The sequence below is a fragment of the Protobothrops mucrosquamatus genome, unplaced genomic scaffold (assembly GCF_001527695.2).
Source record: "Protobothrops mucrosquamatus isolate PMUCROS unplaced genomic scaffold, P.Mucros_1.0 scaffold1335, whole genome shotgun sequence".
Classification (NCBI taxonomy): domain Eukaryota; kingdom Metazoa; phylum Chordata; class Lepidosauria; order Squamata; family Viperidae; genus Protobothrops; species Protobothrops mucrosquamatus.
Window position 1 is genome coordinate 179,749 of NW_015387533.1, and position 18,780 is coordinate 198,528.

At 43.1% G+C, this 18,780-nt stretch overlaps 1 protein-coding gene across 1 annotated transcript in view; it reads left to right on the forward strand.

Moving 5' to 3' along the window:
* Nucleotides 1-18,780, forward strand: part of ALOX5 (arachidonate 5-lipoxygenase) — a 156,016-nt gene that overhangs the window by 119,705 nt on the left and 17,531 nt on the right. The window lies entirely within an intron of this gene.

Genomic DNA, 18,780 nt, shown 5'->3' on the forward strand with positions numbered 1-18,780 from the left:
TCATTGTTAAAATGTCTTAAATAATGAAAAATCTTACGTCTTTTTTGGGGTGTGTTAAGTCCCCCCACATTCCAAGATGAAATCTTAAACATTTGCAGATTTCAATCCTATGGCAATGCTTGAAGCATAAGACTTAACAAAAACCTTAGGTCGAGCGCCACCTACTGGCTCTGAAGTGGCAGGTGGTGAGCTCTCAGCTGTTTGGCGGGCTGTCAGTTGTTCCTTCTCCTTGCGTCTGTGAGCTGCACGGGTCACTCTTTGTTCTTTTCCATTATCCTTTGAACGCCCATTTACATCCTTGGCGCCGGAAGTAGAAGGGAGGTCCACAATCAAATGCTCAGCCGTATCAGCCTTTTGAGGTGTAATTGGACACTCCGCTTGTAGCACAGACGCCATAAATTCTTTCGCCTTTTTAATCGAATTAATTCTGTAATGCCTACCAGCCACTGTTACAATTATGCCCACTGGTACATCCCATCTAAAAATTATTTGCCTATTCTTAAGCTCCTGCACCAGAAAAGCATAATCTCGTCGCGCTTTAAGCATTTTCGCTGGGATTTCTTTTAAAAGAATAATATCTTGATTTAGAATCTTAAATCTTTGTTGAAAAAAAAGCTGCATTATTTCATTCCGTCTTGATTTTCTTGTAAAATAAACGACCACGTCTCTTGGCAGTTGTTTCTGGCGAGCAACCCACGAATTTACCCTGAAAACACGTTCAATCTCCCCATGAATTTCTTGCCCACAAGCCAGGGCATCCATGAGTGCTTCTGGAATTGTTTCCCTCAAATTCTCTTTTGGATCCTCAGCCAACCCACGGATACGAATTGCATACTCCATGTCACGAAATTGTGCAATCAAATCATCACCCCATCTGATCTTCCTTAATGAGGTTGTGCACATGTGTGCTCGGGGGAGGGGGTATATTGAGTGGATTCGGGCGTCTATCAGGGTAGTCTCTGATGGATATGCTCCTACGTGTGTTCTCCCACTCAGGAGCGCTGCCTTCTTCCGTGAACCTACGTGAGTATATTGATCCACTTCTGGTTGTCCACTCCATCTTAAGGTCCTGTACTGCTCGATCGTTCATTGGGTTTTTCAGTCCCCCTTCATTGTTTGCTAGTTTTTTTTGCCCTTCTTGCGCGCGTGCAGGGTCCCATGCAGGCTTTCCATCGTTTGCTCATGGATCTCTTTTTTGTAGCCGTCGGTGGAGTGTCTCATCCCCCCTCTTGTTAGCGGGGGTCGTAGTGCGGGTGCCCCGTGGGTTGTCATCCAGCCATCCGTGTCGTTCGTACCCGTCATTATTTCTCCTTGTTGTGGGGTGGATTGGGGTGTGACTATTTGGGGTGTCTATGGGGGGTGTTTTTTGTCTCTTCTCTGTTCCCCTTGTAGGATATGTTGTGAGTTCGTTATCGCACAAATGGGCTACCTCCTCCATTGCCCCCTTCCCTCTGATCTTGTGGGGGGTGTGCAAATTGCCTTCGTTGTGAGCTATGGTGTTGTTTTTCACATATCTTAAGTGTTTGGTATGCCGGGCAAAGTTCTATATGGCGATTGATAGAATCGCCGTCAGAAAGCCAGGCTTCCTTGAGTAGGCGGACTCCCTTAGTGGTATCCCTGGATATAGGTTGTGCACTGGTAAGATCAAATTCATGCCCATAGTTGGTCATATGGGTCCAAATCTGTGAATATTGTTCCTGTCTTTTAACTGCTAGTGCATGCTCATGCACCCTAGTTTTTAACCTTTTAGTAGTCTCCCAACGTAATTGCAGGAACAGTCCTTGCACTTGATCTTGTATATTATCGAAGATTTTTCCTCGTTGGGGAATGGGTCTTTTGGGTGCATGATCTTGGTCCGTAAGGTTTGGTCTGGTTTATGGGCCACTTCTATACTAAAGGGGGCCAGTAATCTGGCTGTTGCCTCTGACACACTATTGATATATGGGAGAGGGATACGCACATTTTGCGTTGTCATCCTATCGGCTTTTTGCAAGTCTTCATGGGATCTGTGTGGTCTACTATACTTCCTGATAAATTTGGTAGGGTAACCATTGTACTTATGGTTCTAAAGAGGTGGTTTCTTTCTTCAGTTTTGTTCTTGGTTGTACTGCAATGTGAGTCTATCCGGTTGAATAATGTTCTTACACAGCTGATCTTGTGGGCCACTGGATGGTTGTTTTTATAGTGGAGGGTCCTGTTGGTATGAGTCAGTTTGCGGTATACCCTTGTGTGTAGAGTCCCATCCAGTTGGCGGTGGACCAACACATCCAAAAAGGCTAAGGAACCCTGGTTCTCCTCCTCTGCTGTGAAGCAGATGTCTTGGTATACGGAGTTTAATGCATCCAAATTTTGGGTCCGGTATGTGGACGACAAGTTTGTAATTATTAAGAAGCAAGATAAGGCCAACTCTATTATGCTCTGATGATGTCGGCAGTGTTGGCCGATGAAAGCTTAGGTTTAGCTTTTGTATTAAACAGTTTTTGTTTTAATATTATCCTGGTGCTCGGACTATTTTATTTCACACATATATATATGTGTGTGTGTGTGTGTGTGTGTGTGTGTGTGTATAATATGATATACTGTTGGTATATGACACCAGATAAATTATCTAAGATGTATAAACATACTGCTAGTTAATGTTGGAAATGTGAAAAATATGAAGGGACATGGAAAACTTGTAAAAAAGAAAAAAAATGGAAACAGATACAATGATTAAAAGAATCTTGATGTAAGGACCCACTTCAATCCACATCTTAAGAAAGCAGAACTCTTGGAAACGGTTTTTTCCAACAGGAACTTTTATTAAAAGAAACTGATAGCAGGCATGATAGACAGGATCTGAGGGATTCCCTTACAATTCGATATTTTAAATTGTTCCTAAGCAGCCCCCCACCTCGCAGTTCTTCCGGGCAATTCAGAACGGCAGATTTCTAGGTGTTAACTCCAGGAGAGATAACATCAATTCAGCTCCGTTGGCATGATCATTCAACATCTCCTCACACAGATCCCAGATGCTCTACCTCCCCCCCTTTCTCTTGCTGGCTGGTAAGGAGGAGAAGTTCAGAGGGGCATAGGATGAAAGGCAAATGGCTACATTGTTATGGTTAGCAGATCTGAAGCGAATCAACAAAAGGTTACTTTGTAGTGAATAGAGGAAGTGAAAGTAATTTTAAAAACCCATGCATACCCCCTCCCCCTTAGTAGTATGACAGGATCCAGGAGAGAGTAAGCATTGGTTTTATATCAGAGAAGATAGATAGAAATGAAATATAACTGGATTCTGACACTTGAAGAATAATATTGAGATAAAAAAGAACATTTTTATTAGGACATTATAACATAGAATAATAGAGTTGGGAGGACGGAGGTCTTCTAGTCCAACCCCCTGCTCAAGGAGGAGACCCTATACCACAGGTCAGCAACCTGCGGCTCTGGAGTCGCATGCACCTCTTTGAGCCTTCTCCTGCGGCTCCCAGCCTCTTCGGCCATTTGCAGAGAGAGACAGAGACAGAGAGAGGCACTTGTGCTTCCCTTCTCTCTCTCTCTCTCTCTCTCTCTCTCTCTCTCTCTCTCTCTCTCTCTCTCTGTGTGTGCGTGTGTGTGTGCGTGTGCGTGTGTGTAAAAAGAGAGTGGCCTCACCCTGTTCGACGAGCTGAAAAGCTTATTGGGCAGGGCTCCTCTCTTTGCTGCATCTCAGCAGGAAGCAGGAAGGGCAGGAGAGAGCTACCTAGCCCAGCTATGCTGACTCAGGAATTCTGGGAGTTGAAGTCCATGAGTCATAAAAGAGCCGAGGTTGCCTACCCCTGAGCTAGCCCAATAAGAATGTGTGTCAGCTTGTTGGAGAACAGCTTGAAGCCAGCTTGCCAGGTGAGCAGAAGATCGGAGAGAGGAAGAGAGGGGAGAGAGAGAAAGAGAGAGGGAGAGAAAGAGAGAGAGACCAAAGAGAAAGAGAGAGAGAGAGAGAGGGGGGGGGAGAGGAGAGAGAGAGAGAGGAAAGAGAGAGAACGAGAGAGAGAGGAAAGAGAAAGAGGGGGGGAGTGCAAGTGCCCCCCCTCTCTCTCTCACACAGACATACACACACACAAACACACACACTGAGTGGGGGAAGAGGACTGGCAGACCAAGGGCAGAAAGAGAGAGAGGGAGGGAGGGAGGGAGGGAGAGAGAGACAGAGAGAGACCCTTTTGACATCTAAAATGAAGATAACACTGCATATATCCTTTTTTACCTTTATTTTTTAATATATATATACACACACACACACAATATACATATACACACACATATACATATGCACACACATACATGCATACATACATACATACATACATACATACATACAGGGCTTTTTTTCTCGGAGAAAAGGTGGCGGAACTCAAACCTGGCCACGCCCTCATCAAACCCTAGGACCGCCCCTTTAGAGAACAGGAATGCAAGTAAAATTTGGGAGGGGCTATTTCCGGTGTGGGAGGGGCTATTTCCGGTGCGGCCGGCCCGGAAAAAGGTGCCGGAACCCGGTTCCGCCGCGTTCCGGCTGAAAAAAAGCCCTGCATACATACATACAGTGTTTTGTTTTCAGTGGGAAACGGGTCCAAGTGGCTCTTTGAGTGTTTTGGGTTGCCTACCCCTGCTCTATACCATCTCAGACAAATGGTTGTCCAGTTTCTTTTTAAAAGCCTCTAATGATGGAACATCAACAATTTCTGAAGGCAAGCTATTCTACTGATTGATTGCTCTCACACTTAGGAAATTTCTCCTTAGTTCTAGGTTGATTCTCTCCTTGGTTAGTTTCCAACACTGTTTCTTGTCTTGCCTTTTGGTGCTTTGGAAAATAGTTTGACCCCCCTCATTTTGTAGGAGCCCCTCAAATATTTGAACAGATCTATCATGTCACCCCTAGCCCTTCTTTTCACTAGACTAGACATAACCAATTCCTGCAACTATTCTTTGTATGTTTTAACCTAAAGCTCCCAAATCATTTTTGTTGCTCTTGTCTGCATTCTTTCCAGGGTCTCAACATTTTATTTATATTTTGGTGACCAAAACTGGATGCAGTATTCCAACTGTGGTCTTACTAAGGCTTTGTAAAGTGGTACTAGAACTTCACATGATCTTGATTCTGTCCCTCTATTAATACAGCCTAGGATTGGATTGGCTTTTTTGGCTGTTGTGACACACTGCTGGCTCATATTTAAGTGATTGTCCACTAGGACTCAAAGATCCTTTTTGCAGTTACTGGCATTAAGCCAAGTTTCACCTAGTTTATACCTATACATTTGGTTTTTCTAGCCTAAGTGTAAAACCTTACTTTTATCTACGTCGAATTTCATTTTGTTAGATAGGGCCCAGTGTTCAGGTCTGTCAAGATCTTTTTAGATCTTCCAGTCCTGAGGTAGTTCCCCGGTGAGCCAAAAACTTTGAAAGATATATTTCAGTGGTTCTGAAATCCCATCTCTCAGTTCCTTCAAAACTATGGGATGTAGTGTGTCAGCACCCACTGATTTGAATCCATCTAGAGCTGACAGATGTTCTCTTATCTTATTTTTGCATATTTTAATTTGCATTCCTAACTTGTCATTTATAGTTCTGTTTTTGGTTATGGTTTATGGTTCTGTTGTTTCTTTGACTTTTTTCTTTTTTTATGTGTTAAAAAAAACTTTTTATTGTTTTTAACATTTGTTGCAAGTCTTACTTCGTTCAAAGCCTTAGCTTTCCTAACTTCAGCTTTGCAGATTGGAGCTATTTATTGGTATTCTGCTTTAGTTATGTGTCCCTCTTTCCATTTTTTGTACTTGTTCTTTTTTCTCTCAGTTGATCTGCAGACCATAGTTTCTGTTCTCCTAAGAATTGAATCTCCTATCACCAATACTCACCTTTTCCCCCCTAGGGAAGTCTGAGATGCTTTTCTTCTTGCCATAGTGTTATAAAATGAATAAGTCAAACTCACTCAAGATAAGGTTTAATAATAGTTCTTTTATTCTTGTGTTATTTGGACAGAAAACAAGGCAGCTGCACAATCATAGTGACTAATACATATTACTTGTTACTTGTTATCTTATATGGTTTGTTACAATAGCTTAGTTACCCAACTAGGTTAAGCAACATTACTTTTTGCCCGACTAGGCTAAACAAAGAATCAATAAGCAACTGCCCAACTAGGCTACTCAAGTTGCTGTCAAAGTTTGTGCCCAACTGGGCTAAACAAAAACTATGCCCAACAAGGCTAATCAAGTTGCTGTAAGTATTGCTGCCCAACTAGGCTACTCATTCACACAATCAATACTTACAAACATTCAACAGTTGGCCAGGCTGTGTCAGAGTGAGCTGGGAATTAGAAGTCCATTGCATTTTATTTCTCCTTTTATATCCAACTTGTATATTCCAAGTCTAAATTCACAACACGTCAGAAATGTTACAGATAATTCATGTAGGTCTCCTCCTTATTCTGTTACTTCTTGAAAAGTGCAGCATAAGGGACTTCCAATCTTGTGCCATAGCGATTGGTCACGGGATTGCGGACCTCCTCACCCCGTGGCTACCTCATTGTTTGATTTGTTTTCTTGGGATTTATGACTGGTTTTGTGTTCTAAAGATTCTAAATATTGGTCATCCTTCCCCCTCAATTTTAGTTTAAAACCCTACTGATGAGCTGGGGCAGTCTTTTTCTGAGTACATTTTCCCCTGTTTTCGTGAGGTGCAGCCCATCCCTTGCCAAGAGTCCTTCGCGTAGGAAATGCAGTCCATGGTTCAGAAAACCAAAGTTTTCTTGGCAACACCAACCCTTTAGCCAGTGGTTTATTTCTAGAATTCTTTTTTCCCTCAGTGGGGGTTGATCTTTCGTTGGGAGTACTGATGAGAACACTACTTGTGCTCCTAGCTCCTTAACTTTATTGCCTAGTTGTTTATAATCTCTCAATATTGTACTTAGGTTCTTTGTTGTGTCATTTGTCCTAATGTGAAGGAGGAGGAAAGGGTAGTAATCTATGGGCCTAATTATTTTGGTTAGGTTCTTGGCCACATCTTTAATTTTTGCTCCAGAGAGACAACATACCTCCCTGGACTGTATGGTTTGCAGATGGTTGATTCTGTTCCTTTGAGAATAGAATCTCCTATTACCAACAGTCACCTTCCTTTTTTGGGGGGGGTACAGTCTTGGGTGCTTTTTTGTTTATCTCAGGTGTGTTTGTTGATGTGACTCTTTTAGGTATATTTGGTGTTGTTTCTTTGCTAGGTGTCTGCATGTTTTCTTTTGAGGGGGAGGTTGTGGGTCTGCGTATTTCCATCTAGGGCAGCGGTTCTCAACCTGTGGGTCGGGACCCCTTTGGGGGTCGAATGACCCTTTCACAGGGGTCACCTAAGACCATCAGAAAACACATATTTCCGATGGTCTTAGGAACCTGTCTCGCTTTCAACTCCCCTAAAATTCTTCATTCAGGCAGGCTTCCAGAGTTCGGCCGGCAGGATGCAGGTAACCCCTTCCCCCTGTCCTGCCACCTCCCACGGCACCGTGCCACTCTGCATCCCGTGCCTCAAGCCTCTGTGGCACAGAACCGCTGGTGCCCCAATGGCCGCTAACGCGCTCCCCGCCGCAGGCGACCATGCAAGCCCTGGCAATTGCTCCAGCCAAAGAAGCGGGTGGCTGGGAGGCCTCTGCGGCGCTGATCTTCTGCACCCGTCAGCTGGCAACCCCCTGAATGTGCGCTTGTCAGCTGGGAGGTCTGGCGACGGAGCCGGCCGACGTGGAGGGCGATGGGGAGGTGGTGGCTCGGCAGGCGGGTTCCCACCTGCCTGCAAATGTGGGGCCCACGGGGCTCGACACAGAGTCGACGGTCCAATATAACTTCCCTCCTCGGATGAGAAAGAAGGAATCTCTCCCGCCCGTGTCCCTTCCCCCCCTCAAGCGACAACAGGAGGTTGCAGACAACTAAGTCAGCCGGTGCAGGAAGCCCTGGAATGGCCAGTCCAGGGCGCCTAGTTGCAGTGCTGGATGTCTTTTGCTCCTCCTAGAAGCCGGTGGCAAGAGAAAGAAGTCGTTCAAACTTCAAGCTAGCTACTGGACACCTATTCACACTTTCCCCCCCCTTTTTTGAGTACTTGTCTGCCAACCCACCCCATCTGTAAAAGAAAAAGTCTTCCACCCAAGCATAACTTTTAAGGATTTTAAGGATCTTTGAGAGGAAGAGAGGGAGAGAGAAATAGAGAGAGGGAGAGAAAGAGGGAAAGAGAAATAGAGAGAGGGAAAGAGAGAGTGACAGGGAGAGAGAGAAAGAGAAAGAGGGAGAGAAAGAGGAGAGGGGGAAAGGGAGAGAGAAAGAAAGGAGACATAGGGAGAGAAAGAGAGGGAGAGAGAGAGAGAAAGGGAGTGAGAAAGAGGGAGAGAAATAGAGGGGGAGAGAGGGAGGGAGAGAAAAAGGGAGAAAGAGGGACAGAGAAAGAAAGGGAGAGGGAGAGAGAAAGGGGGAGAGAGAAAGAAAGGGAGAGAGAAAGAAAGAAAGAAAGAGGGAGACAGAGAGAGAGGGAGAGAGAAAGAGAGGGAGAGAGGGAGAGAGAAATGGGGGGAGAGGGAGAGAGAGAAAGAGAGAAAGAGGAGAGGGAGAAAGGGAGACAGGGAGAGAAAGGGAGAGGGAGGGAGAGAGAGAAATACAGGGAGAGGGAGGGAGAGAGAGAAAAAGGGAGAAAGAGGGAGAGAGAAAGGGAGAGAAAAAAGGGAGAGGGAGGGAGAAAGGGGGAGAGAAAGAAAGGGAGAGAGGGAGAGAGAAAGAAAGAAAGAGGGAGAGAGAAATAGGGGGAGAGGGAGAGAGAGAAAGGAGAGAGAGAAAGAAAAAGGGAGGGAGAGGGAGGGAGAGAGAAATAGGGAGAGGGAGAGAGAGAAAGAGGGAGACAGAGAGACAAAATTTCATTTATTTGTAATTAGAAATAAATATTTCACAATATATAATTACATATAATGCTTTAATTATGTTCAATTTGTAACAATGAAAATACATCCCGCATATCAGATATTTACATTACGATTCATAACAGTAGCAAAATTACAGTTATGAAGTAGCAATGAAAATAATTTTATGGTTGGGGGTTACCACAACATGAGGAACTGTATTAAAGGGTCGCGACATTAGGAAGGTTGAGAACCACTGATCTAGGGGGTTGCTTCTGGTTGGGTTAGATTGGGCAGCAGGGGCTTGTTAGTTATATGCTGCTTTTTTCTTTGATTATTGTGTTTCCTTCTATATGTGATATACTTCCATTTGTCTTCCTCCAAGGGTTTATCAGTAGGGTCAAATCCTCTGGGAGTTATTTGTTCATTATTTGGTTCGGTTTGGGTATAGCTTTCTTGTGTAGGCTGGAGTTTGGCTAAAGTTGCCTTACTTTTTCCTCTATAGTTCACATAGTTTACATCTAATGCATGTATAATTTTACGGTTCTTTGGGCATAAGCACATACATGGAACATGTATTGCATACCACAATAGTATCAGTCACCTGTTCCATGATTTTGTTGTTTGAATATCCATCTTTTTGGTTGGTGGATGTGCTTTGCTATTAGCCTTGTTTCTACCTTCTCTGTTCTAGGTAATTATGCCTTTTGTGAAGCTTAACAGGATATATATGTGTGGTTTTCCAATCTGTGATTGTAATAAAATACATTGATTTGATGTGTGTGCGTGCATGCACATGCAAAGACCCCCAATGTTTCATATGATGATATGTTGGTACTGGAATAAACCATGCATGGTAGAGATAAGAAAATATGGAATTGATACAGAATACAGAATAACAGTGTTGGAAGGGACTTGGAGATCTTCTAGTTCAGTCCCCTGCTCAAGCAGGAGACCCTATATCATTCCAGACAAATGGCTGTCCAATCTCTTCTTAAAAACCTCCAGTGATGGAGCACCCACAATTTCTGGAGGCAAGCCATTCCACTGATTATTTTTCTCACTGACAGAAAATGTATCTTAATTCTATGTTGGATCTCTCTTTGTTAAGTTTCCATACATTACTGTTGTCTTGCCCTTAGGTGCTTTGGAGAATAGGTTCATCTCCTCTCTGTGGCAGCCCTCAGATATTAGAAGTTTGTTATTATGTTACCCTTAGTCCTTCTCTTCGTTAGACTGGACATTCCCAAGTCCTGCTATCATTCATTGTATGGTTTAGCCTCCAGTCCCCTAATCATCTTTGTAACCCTTTTCTGCACTCTTTCTAGAGTCACATCTTTTCTGTATCGTGGTGACCGAAACTGGATGCAGTATTCCAGATGTAGTCTTACCAGTGCAGTTGTTGTTGTTAGTTGTGAAGTCGTGTCCGACCCATCGCAACCCCATGGACAACGTTCCTCCAGGCCTTCCTGTCCTCTACCATCTTCTTGAGTCCATTTAAGCTCATGCCTATTGTATAAAGCACTATTAACACTTCAGCTGATCTGGATGCTATCCTCCTAGTGATGCAGCAGAGGATTGCATTGGCTTTTTTGGCTGCTGCAGCACACTGCTGTCTCATACTTAAGTGATTGTCCATTACAGTTCCTACAGTAGATCCCTCTCACAGTTACTGCTGTTGAGCCAGGTACCATGTCAGAAACCTCTTCAAGCCTTCTTTTTGGGGCTCTGCTATTCTAGGGGGAGGGAGGAGGTTTTTTCTCTGCTGCGAGGGGAGCTTGTGGCTTGTACTCCCTCTGCTTTGTTCCTCCTCAACTTTGATGTATTTCTTTGGGTGTGAAGTGGAGAGAATGGAATGTGCCAGGGGCCATCTGCCTTATCTCCAGTCCATTGCGAGATCCGGTGAAGCACCTGGGAACCATCCCTTATCAGCTCTGGTTCCCATAGCAACTCTGCACTGGTGGTTTGGCTGGATGTGAACTGGACAATTGGGTTCTGGGTTGGGGTTTTGTGGAACGAATGTTTTAATGTAGGAATTTGCACGGGAAACTTTTAGATTTTGCTTTGTTCTCTTGCTATCACTATCTCTCATTAAAAGTTCCTTTTGAAACAATGTCTGTTTCAAGAGTTCTGCTTTCATGGGAGGAGTAGTTGAGGCAGGACCTTACATTAAGCAAGATCTGCAAAAAGGTCAACCCGGAGAGGCAACCACCCTATCTTGAGGACCGTGCACATCATGACAGCGAACAAGACTAAACCGAATGTTGGGGATAGCCCACTGCAAAAACCCACCCAGAAGAAAGCTCCTCCGGATGGATGTAGGAGATGGCAAATGCAGAAGGCTCCATGAAGCTAAGATGATCGGTCAGAGTAGAGAAGAGAGAAGAGTGGGAAGAAAAAGCCCAGTGAGTGACATTCACCCGAGGCAGCCGGAAGAAGGGCTGGAAGCGGGAGATGGAGCTGCTCTCAGATGATGGGGATGAATCCGAAGGAGAGCAGGAGTCGACTGACCAAATCCTGAAGCAAGCCGTACTATACATGGTGGACGATGCAGGAGCAAAAAGAAGGATCAACTGGAAGAAACCAAGTGTGGAGGGAGTGAATCAGGGATGACCGAAGTGGCAGCGGGAGCAATTGGATCTACAGAAATGGCCACACCCGTGCTGTTCAGGGAGAAGAAGGATGGGTGTGAATGTTGTGTGCATGGAAAATGTGTACCCCCTGCCTCTCATGAAAGATATGCTGGCCCACCTATCGAAAGGAAAAATATTTTCTAAGTTGGACCTACAGGAGGCTTACTATACAGTTAGAATTAAGGAAGGGGACAAATAGAAGACCACTTTCAACTGCCCCCTCAGATGTTTTCAATTCAGAGTGCTCCCTTTTGATCTACAAGGGGCCCCAACTATGTTCATGCAGCTGATCAATGAGGAGCACCTGTATAAGGGAGTTTTGGTGTACCTGGAATATTTCTTAATTTATACCAAAACTAAGGCATAGTGGAATAGACAACATCACCACCAGATGGATCTGTAGCTGGCTGACAAACCGTACTCAATGAGTAGTCCTTAATGGCACTACATCCACATGGAGAAAAGTAAGCAGTGAGGTATCACAAGGTTCCATCTTAGGCCCAATATCTCCAATATCTTCATAAATGACTTAGATGAGGGAATTGAAGGGGAACTCATCAAATTTGCAGATGACACCAAACTGACAGAAGTAGTCAACACGCCAGAAGACAAACTCGTGATCCAAAAAGATCTAGATAAACTTGAACAATGGGCCCTATCCAACAAAATTAGTTTCAATGTGGAGAAAAGGAAAGTTTTACACTTAGGCAGGAAAAACCAAAGGTACAAGTGCAGATTGGGCAAGACCTGGCTTAAAAACAGTATCTGTGAGAGGGACCTTGGAGTCCTAGTGGACGATCACTTGATTATGAGCCAGCAGCGTGCAGCAGCATCCAAAAAAGCTAATACAATCCTAGGTTGTATAAACAGAGGCATAAAATCAAGCTCACGCGAAGTATTACTACCACTTTATAAAACCCTAGTAAGACCACACCTGGAATACTGCAGCCAATTTTGATCACCATATCACAAAAAAGATGTTGAGAGTTTGGAAAAAAAATCAGAGAAGAGCAACTAAGATGATTAAAGGCCTGGAGACTAAAACATATGAAGAACAGCTGCAGGACTTGGATTTGGCTAGTCTAAAGAAAAGAAGAAATAGGGGAGACATGATAGCAGTTTTCCAGTACTTGAGGGGCTGCCACAAGGAAGAGGGGGCCAGGTTGTTCACCAAAGCACCAGAGGGAAGGACGAGAAACAATGATTGGAAACTGATCAAAGAGAGAAGCAACCTGGAATTAAGGAGAAACTTCCTGACAGTGAGGACAATCAACCAGTGGAACAGCTTGCTCCAGAAATTGTGGGTGCTCCATCATTGGAGAGTTTTAAGAAGAGACTAGACAATCACCTGACTGAGACAGTATAGATTCTCCTGCTTGAGCAGGGGGCTGGACTAGAAGACCTCCAAGGTCCCTTCCATTCTATTCTATTCTCTTAAGGCAGAACATGTGAAATTGGTCAGAGTGATCCTAAATAAACTCTGAGCAGTTAAGCTCTATGCGAAATTGTCAAAGTGTGAATTCCACAAAGAGAAAATCGACCACCTGGGCTAAAGGATTTCGCACGATGGGGTGGAGATGGACTTGGAGAAAGTACGTGCCATCCTAGATTGGGAGACCCCCTGCACCAGAAAGCAGCTGCAAAGTTTCCTAGGCTTTGCAAATTTCTACAGACAATTCATCCCCTCTTTCACCCAGATCCCTTTACCTATCACTAACCTCTTAAAAACAAAAGGGTGGGATAAACTGAAACCCAGCCAATACCTGAAATGGACTATGGAATGCCAAGTGGCATTTGAAAAATTAAAAAGACTTTTCTCGGCAGAGCCAATTCTGAACACCCAGACCCAGAAAAGGCATTCATAATCCAGGCTGATGCAAGTGATGCAGCGGTAGCAGCAGTGTTACTCCAAGAAAATGAACAAAGAAAACTGCAGCCCTATGCTTAAACTTCCAAAAAGCTATCAGAAACTGAGCAACCTTGGGCAGTGTGGGAGAAGTGCAGTGTAGTGCGCTGGGCCCTCCTCACCTGGAGATACTTCCTGGAAGGGAGCAAGATCCCTTTCCATGTATGGAGTCATCACAAAAATTTAGAAGCTCTAAAGACACCTAGGAAGTTGTTCCCCAAACAAGCACAGTGGGCTCAACACTTCCACTGGTTCAATTTTACTATCCATTACGTGCCAGGGGGAAAGAATTTCTTAGCTGACACTCTATCTGGGATGCTGCAGTACAACAGCACCAAAGCAGAGGTAATCAAGACTCTATTACCAGTCCAGCAATTGGCAACGCCAGTTGTTACAAGATCACAATAGAGGTCCCCCACCCAAATGGAGAGTGCTGCCCCAACCTAGTTCAAGCAGGCCCTTGAAACAGATGAATGGTTCTTTAAGAATCTCTTAAGAAGCACAAGAATCTCTGCTTGATGAGGGATGGACTGGCTTGGGTGGAGGAAAACCGTATGTCTCAGCCATGCAAAGAATGAAAACTATGCAAGCCTCCCATGATTCAAAACTAGCGGGACACTTTGGGTTTGTGAAAACCCTTCACCTAGTAAAGAGGCAGTTCTGGTGGCCATCATTGTAAAAGGACATTTACTGTTATGTAGCCAGCTGCCCTGTTTGCGCTGCAGCGAAACAGAGGCAAGGAAAAATGCCTGGCCTTTTACAGCCGGTAGCGAGCCCTTCAGCACCCTGGAGAGAGATCTCTATGGAGATCTCTGTGGAACTGCCAGACAGTGTGGGAAACCAGTTATCTAGGTCGTGACTATCTTATTCTCAAAACAGGTTCACTTTATCCAATGCCAGAAGATCCCAACCGCCAAAACCTTAGCTAAAATGTTTCTTTAACATATCTACTGACTACATGGTTCCCCCAACGCATAATTTCAGACAGGGTGTCCAATTTACTTCTAAGTTCTGAAAGGCTTTTTTAGACCTTTTGGGCACAGAACAAGGCTTGAGTTCTAGTCATCATCCTCAAATGAATGGGGGGACAGAACAAATGAACTCAGTTCTAGAACAATACCTTAGATGTTTTATTAATTATCAACAGGACAATTGGACCGACCTCCTGCCCTTTGCTGAAGTGGCATATAACAATGCTATCCACTCTAATACCGGATACACTCCCTTTCAAGTGCTACAGGGCAGGTGTTTAAACCAATGCCAGAACTGCCTATCATTGAACCCACCATTCCTTCCCTTAAGGAATGGATAAATCAGTTACAAAACACCTGGGCAATAGTAAGGAAAGCTCTAGACGAAGGCAGGGATGCCTACAAAGCTCAAACAGATAAGGAAAGAATAGAACCCAAACCTTTCTGCCTTGGGGACAGGGTTTACCTATCCATTAGGTTTCTTCAGTCACTTCAACTTTCGAAGAAGCTAAGCCCTAGGTTTGTAGGACTCTTCCCCATCAAATGTATTATAAACCCAGTTACTGTGGAATTAGAACTCCCAAAACTCTTAAGCAAATCCACCCGTGTTCCATTATAGTTTACTAATACCAGAAATAACCTTGCCTTTAAGGCCAAAAGTTCCTCCTGCACCACAATCTATTATGATAGAGGGGGAGTAGCACTTTGAAATTAAGGAAGCAGCTGGTGCGCTAATGCCTGGGGGTGGGGCTGCAATAACGTCATTGTTGGACAAAATAGCTATTTTGGAATTTATTTTTCAAATGGACAATAAGTCGTGCCTTTCATTTCTTAACCAATTAATGAGACTATTATTTTTAACAGTTAAAAGAGTGTCTCTATGGTCACAGCCATTTTTGAGACTTCTTTGTTGTTAAAAGACAAGGAAGAGGGTTGCTGGAGGGAAGCTAAAAATAAGGCTGGTATATTTTTCCTTTTGAAATTTGATGGAGAAATGTAAGGATAAAAGTTATGGTTTTATTTTACTATTTTTAAAATAATCTGTAACCTTGAATTGCTTTGCTGTGGGTGGTTGACATTTTCCAATTTTCATGAACAATGATTGGCCAGAAAAAGGAATAAATAAATAAATAGAAATACATTTTTGACCACTAGATGGAGCTACGAAGATGCTTAAACCTGAGCTTGAATCTGTCATCAGGGAAATCTTTGAAAGCTCCCTACAGAGAATCACCTGTATTATAAATCGGCTAGGTACTAAAGATACAAATATGAAATAATATAGGGAATTCTTTTAATATAAATTATGATAGTTTAAACAGTAAACAGAAGCATATACTATTCCCCGCAGCAAGGAGAAGCAGAGATGTTTAAATTGATTCTTTTATCCAAAGAAGAGAACATCAATCAATCAGAATAGAGCTGGAAGCGACCTTAGAGGTCTTCTAGTCCAACCCCCTACTCAAGCAGGAGACCCTATAAAATTTCAGACAAGTGACTGTCCAGTCTCTTCTTAACAACCTCCAGTGATGAAGCAACCACAACGTCTGAAGGCAAGCTGTTCCACTGATTAATTGCCCACACTGTTAGGAATTTCCTCCTTAATTCCAGGTTGCTTCTCTCCTTGATTAGTTTTCATCCATTATTTCTTGTCTTGCCTTCTGGTGCTTTGGAAAATAAGCTGATTCCCTCTTCTTTGTGGCAACCTCTCAAATACTGGAACACTGTTAACACATGCCCCCCCCCCAGTCCTTCTTTTCTGTAGGCTAGCCAAACCCAAATCCTGCAACCGTTCTTCATATGTTTTGGTCTCCAGGCCTTTAATCATCTTAGTTGCTCTTTACACTTTTTCAAAAGTCTCAACATCTTTTTTGTAATGTGGTGATCAAAACTGAATGCAGTATCTCAGGTGTTGCCTTACTAGGACTTTATAAAGCAGTACTAATACTTTATGTGATTTTGATTCTATGCCTCTGTTTGCACAACCAAGGTTTGTATTAGCATTTTTGGCTGCTGCCGCACACTGCTGACTCATATTTAAGTGATCATCCACTAGGACTCCAAGGTCCCTCTCACAGTTACTGTTTTTGAGCCAGGTTTTGCCTAATATGTACTTGTACCTTTGGTTTTTCCTGCCTAAGTGTAAAACTTTCCTTTTCTCCACATTAAATTTCATATTGTTGGATAGAGCCCATTGTTCAAGCTTGTCAAGATCTTTTTGGATCCTGAGCTTGTCTTCTGGGGTGTTGGATATTCCTGCCAGCTTTGTGTCAACTGCAAATTTGATGAGTTTCCTTTCTTTTCCCTCATCTAAATCATTTATGAAGATATTGAAGAGTACTAGGCCTAAGATGGAACCTTCGGGTGCCCCACTGCTTCCCTCCATGTAGATGTAGTACCATTAAGGACGACTCATTGAGTAGTTTGTCAGTCAGTTACAAATCCTTCTAGCCCACATTTTTCTGGCTTGCCAAGAAGTAGATTGCGGTCTACTTTGTCTCCCAGTTTAATTTTGTTTCTATTTGGAAATTACTTCTGGATTTTGTGCTTGCGATGGAAAAAAATATAAAACTTTGATTTTGTTTTTGCTGATTAGATAGGTTGGTTGCTATAGAAATTGCTAGTATATACTGTTGTGTAAAAGTAAAAAGTTGAGGTTGTAATGTTATCTTCTATGCTAAAGAGAATTGGAAGTCAATGCCTTTTTCTTTCTTTTTCCCTCTTTACTCCATATTTTCTCTTTTTTCCCTCCCCCACAGTTTTCTATTTTTTTTATTTCTCTTTGTATTTTATACTTTGATAAATTAATAAAAATATATTACAAAGGACCTGGTGATTTAAATTCATCTAGAGTGAATAGATATTGTCTTGTCATTTTTTGCCTATTTTGACATATTCCCTTTCTGTATACAAGTCACTTTACTATTTTGACTTGTATTCCCTTTCTGTATACAAGTCAAGTACTGCTTTTGATGGATTTGAGTATTTTTTCCGTTTTGTGTAAAGACATATGCAAAGAATGAATTAAGCAGTTCCATTTTCTCTCTGCTGCCCATCACCTCCTTGTCATCTTCTGTAAACTGATGGAATGCTACTACAACAGTAGACCTAACAAGAGGGGATATATGCAATGTATGAGGGAACTATGAATGGATAGAAGACCTGCATCTACACTAACTCTGAAAACAGCTAGTTACTCAATGCTTCAACATAATGAAGAGGAAGCAGCTCTCACAACCTGAGATAAAGCAACTACACATCCAAGACTCAAGAAGACACAGAAGAACAAGTGGATGCGCAGCCAACATTTGAAGCTAGAATGTCACTGCTAAGAAAGTCTGTGAGTGCTTGACACTACACATAGTCAACAGGACACTAAGAACCTTCCTCAAGAAATACAATGGGACTGTGGAAGATAAGACTGGCAGTTAACTCAAGCTAGCTCACACAGGGCCACCAAGTGGAGGTATCAAGGTAATGCATGCAGAGGCCACCAAGTGGAGGCCACCAAGTGCATGCACAGGGCCACCAAGTGGAGGTATCAAGGTAATGCATGCAGATTTGAAGCTCCTCAGGCAGATAATCTTAAGGTCTGGATATGAATACAAGTTCAAAACTGGAACTAACATCAGCTATCTCCTCTATATAGATGACATTAAGCTATATGCTAAAAATGAATGAGACATCGACTCTTTGATCCACCTGGCATATCTACTGTAAGGACATTGGGATGTTTTTCAGACTGAAAATGTGTAGTTGGATGGTAGTCGAGAGAGGGAAGATAATTAAGACTGATGGGATGGAACTATCAGCAGGTGACCTAGCAGACATACAGAGAAACTACAAATACCTTGGCATCCTACAATTACATGAGAGTCACAATGAGAAGACAAGGAGGACAGCAATATACAAGTGCCACCAAAGGATGACAGGTCCTGAAGAGCCAGTTCAATGGGAAGAACAAGATCCACACAATCAACACATCTGCTCTGCCAGTCATCAGATGCCATGTTGGTATAGTGAATTGGCCAAAGGAGGTTATGGAAGCTACTGATGTGAAGACCCCGAAGCTTTTGACAATGTAGAGAAGTTTCCTCTCCCAAGCCCAACACCCAGAGACTACACACACCAGAAAGAAGGAAGGCTAAGTCTGGTGAGTGTCAAAGCCATTGCCCTGCATGAAACTCAGAGCATCCAGGAGTACATCAATAAGATGGCATTCAAAGATGAGCTGCTGAGTGAAGCAACAGACATAGTGGAAGATCAAACAAAGGAAGTGCCATAGCAAGGCAAAACTCTGCATGTATGTACCGTCAATAGATAGCAGAGATGGCAAAAATCTTAATCATAATTGGAAAGGATTTAACTGAAAGATAGCACCAAGGCACTGAT